The 3,960-nt window shown below is 40.3% G+C and overlaps 1 non-coding gene and 1 pseudogene across 1 annotated transcript in view; both read right to left on the bottom strand.

Moving 5' to 3' along the window:
* LOC142357003 (large subunit ribosomal RNA) overlaps positions 1-166 on the bottom strand; it is a 3,522-nt gene extending 3,356 nt beyond the window's left edge. Inside the window, exon 1 of the ribosomal RNA XR_012761531.1 lies at positions 1-166. This exon is cut by the window's left edge and continues 3,356 nt beyond it. This is a non-coding gene — a ribosomal RNA (large subunit ribosomal RNA).
* A 1,687-nt stretch (positions 167-1,853) lies between these two features.
* LOC142357000 (5.8S ribosomal RNA) lies at positions 1,854-2,005 on the bottom strand (annotated as a pseudogene).
* Positions 2,006-3,960: the final 1,955 nt, after the last annotated feature.

The raw sequence follows: 3,960 nt of genomic DNA, 5'->3' as shown, positions 1-3,960 counted from the left end.
AGTCTAGCATCAAACCATACCGGACACCGAGAAATGTTGCCATTTCTCTTCCCGATGAGCTTTTCCCTGTTCATTCGCCATTACTAAGGGATTCTCAGTTGATTTCTTTTCCTCCCCTTACTGATATGCTTAAGTTAAGGGGGTTCTCTCGCCCAATTCAGGTTATGTAGTTGATTGTCTCTTAATTGGTTCACTGACCAATATGAGACAGAAACCGATTCAGCAGTTTTGTTCGCTACTACTATCAAACACAGGTCGAAGTTTCCATTCAGTCATTAATTCCAACTTTCAAATGTTGTTGTTTCAGCTTTCGCTTACTAGAAGCAACATAATACTCGCTGCAATACAGACCTCGGGAAACCCTCACCGTGAATAAGGTTCACTCACATATTTCACTACATTTTGCGTGGGATTGGATGGAGATGAGGCTACTCGTTCTTGCTCAGTACTAGGCTGAAAATTAACGAAACTTCGTTACAAACGTTCACATGTTGATGTTTCCGCTTTCGCGTACTCGAAACAACATAATACTAGTCTTTGTAATTTAGTTTCATAATTTCAACTGTTCTCATGCAGAATTTTTGCTCATTCTTATCCCAAATTTTGACCTGGCTACTAGTTACACTCCTTGTACTTATTGCAAAATGACCACAAATTTCAACAGCTTTCACATGTTGCTGTTTCGGCTTTCGCTTACTACAGTCAACATAATACTCGTTGCAAAATAAGTGCTCGGCATCTGCAATTTTCCAAAGACGAAGTTTCGCCAGTTCAATTTTCGCTCGCCAATTATGGCTACTAATTCACACGGTACTGAGCTCAACAACATTAAATTTGTTCAGCAAGACTTTCACATGTTGATGTTTTGGCTTTCGCCTACTAGAAGCAACATAATACTCGTCTTGTTAGCTCATTCAATGAGAATAGCTTTTCCCGTTGAGAATTTTTGCCTTCAATTGGCGTTGTAGTGAGTTTGGCTACTCAGATCACCAAATACTTGTGACAATTCGAACCAGAAATGTTTTCAATTTTCACATGCTGATGTTTCGGATTCAACCTACTAGAAGCAGCATAATACTTGTATTCAACAATTTCTGTATCAAATCCCAGTTTTCTCTGGTGCATCTTTGCCAAACTATTCCAAACTGCCTGAGTCTGAATACCAATTACAGGTACTAGTAAATGCACGTTACTAAGGACTATATAGTTCTAGGTTACTGTACACAACGACGTTCACATGTTGATGTTTCAGCTGCCGCTTACTAGAAACAACATAATACTTATCGTGCATACCTTTCCATAACTTGTCCTTTTCAGATGCATTAGTTTCCCTTTGTCTTGGCTTCTACAGTCAGACTGGCTACTAGTAACAGCACAGTACTAATCACATATCGTTCTACAGTTTGCAGACAACTTTCACATGTTGATGTTTCAGCTTTCGCCTACTAGAAACAACATAATACTCGCTGTATACATTTGTAGTTCTCTATGTAACTTTCATGTGAAGAAGTTTCGCCAGTCTTTTTGACTGTCTCAAATCTGAGTCATGCTTAGGCTACTAGTTGCTTCATAGTACTTATCGCCTCGAGATCATTGAACAAAACTTGATTTTCACATGTTGCTGTTTCAGCTTCCGCTTACTAGAAACAACATAATACTAGTCTCATTAAGTTCCGTCTCTTTGCAATTTTCTTATGAAGAAAATTCGCCATCACAATGACTCCAGCAGTTCTTGATCAAGGAATGCAATCATTGATCAGAATGCTATTATTTGAATCGGTTCTGCTTTAAGTGTTCCAATTTTATTGGAAGCACCAACAATAGAACATCAATGTGTTCAATCGAGAGTTATATAACCCTGAATCGGACGCAGTCAACAGCCGAAGCCGAGACCGCCTTTTGCGTTAGAGAGGTCGGTAAACAAATCTTGCGATTCATACCGAATTAACACATATAGCTGTGCTCCTCTTCGTAAAGCGAGCCAAGTGATCCCCTGTTGAAGGATGTATTTGGACCAATCTAGTAGCATTTGGTTTCCAACAAGCTCTCCCAAGTTAGCTTACTTATTGGGCTTTTCAACCAATTCGGTTGGCTACAAGCATCATCAAAGTACTAGCCACAGTTTGATCGCAAAATTCTACGACTTTCACATGTTGATGTTTCGGCTTGCGCTTAGCCTACTATAAGCAACATAATACTAGTCATATCATAGAGCGTGATCAGCTTGTGACGTTCTCATGATGAAGTTTCACCAACAGTGTCTCACTTCGAGCTTAAATCCAGCTACTAGTAACTACACAGTACTGACTGCAACGATAACTTTTATCTATACCTTTCACATGCTGCGCTTTCGGCCAGGGCCTACTAACGTCAACATAATACTCGATATAAACTTTTGTTCATGATGCAGCTTCCCCATGCAGAAGTTTCGCCTTCAAATGCTCTCTTGGCCATATGACGTAAGAAAAGGTTACTAGTAACATCACAGTACTAGCCACAGTTTGATTGCAAAATTCTACGACTTTCACATGTTGATGTTTCGGCTTGCGCTTAGCCTACTAGAAGCAACATAATACTAGTCATATCATAGAGCGTGATCAGCTTGTGACGTTCTCATGATGAAGTTTCACCAACAGTGTCTCATTTCGAGCTTAAATCCAGCTACTAGTAACTACACAGTACTGACTGCAACGCTAACTTTTATCTATACCTTTCACATGCTGCGCTTTCGGCCAGGGCCTACTAACGTCAACATAATACTCGATATAAACTTTTGTTCATGATGCAGCTTCCCCATGCAGAAGTTTCGCCTTCAAATGCTCTCTTGGCCATATGACGTAACACAAGGTTACTAGTAACATCACAGTACTAGCCACAATTTGATCGCAAAATTCTACGACTTTCACATGTTGATGTTTCGGCTTGCGCTTAGCCTACTATAAGCAACATAATACTAGTCATATCATAGAGCGTGATCAGCTTGTGACGTTCTCATGATGAAGTTTCACCAACAGTGTCTCACTTCGAGCTTAAATCCAGCTACTAGTAACTACACAGTACTGACTGCAACGATAACTTTTATCTATACCTTTCACATGCTGCGCTTTCGGCCAGGGCCTACTAACGTCAACATAATACTCGATATAAACTTTTGTTCATGATGCAGCTTCCCCATGCAGAAGTTTCGCCTTCAAATGCTCTCTTGGCCATATGACGTAAGAAAAGGTTACTAGTAACATCACAGTACTAGCCACAGTTTGATTGCAAAATTCTACGACTTTCACATGTTGATGTTTCGGCTTGCGCTTAGCCTACTAGAAGCAACATAATACTAGTCATATCATAGAGCGTGATCAGCTTGTGACGTTCTCATGATGAAGTTTCACCAACAGTGTCTCATTTCGAGCTTAAATCCAGCTACTAGTAACTACACAGTACTGACTGCAACGCTAACTTTTATCTATACCTTTCACATGCTGCGCTTTCGGCCAGGGCCTACTAACGTCAACATAATACTCGATATAAACTTTTGTTCATGATGCAGCTTCCCCATGCAGAAGTTTCGCCTTCAAATGCTCTCTTGGCCATATGACGTAACACAAGGTTACTAGTAACATCACAGTACTAGCCACAATTTGATCGCAAAATTCTACGACTTTCACATGTTGATGTTTCGGCTTGCGCTTAGCCTACTAGAAGCAACATAATACTAGTCATATCATGGAGCGTGATCAGCTTGTGACGTTCTCATGATGAAGTTTCACCAACAGTGTCTCATTTCGAGCTTAAATCCAGCTACTAGTAACTACACAGTACTGACTGCAACGATAACTTTTATCTATACCTTTCACATGCTGCGCTTTCGGCCAGGGCCTACTAATGTCAACATAATACTCGATATAAACTTTTGTTCATGATGCAGCTTCCCCATGCAGAAGTTTCGCCTTCAAATGCTCTCTT

This window comes from Convolutriloba macropyga, unplaced genomic scaffold (assembly GCF_964194025.1).
Source record: "Convolutriloba macropyga unplaced genomic scaffold, txConMacr16.3 SCAFFOLD_1583, whole genome shotgun sequence".
Classification (NCBI taxonomy): domain Eukaryota; kingdom Metazoa; phylum Xenacoelomorpha; order Acoela; family Convolutidae; genus Convolutriloba; species Convolutriloba macropyga.
The sequence above is the reverse complement of the archived record's forward strand: the minus strand, read 5'-3'. Positions and strand labels throughout refer to the sequence as shown.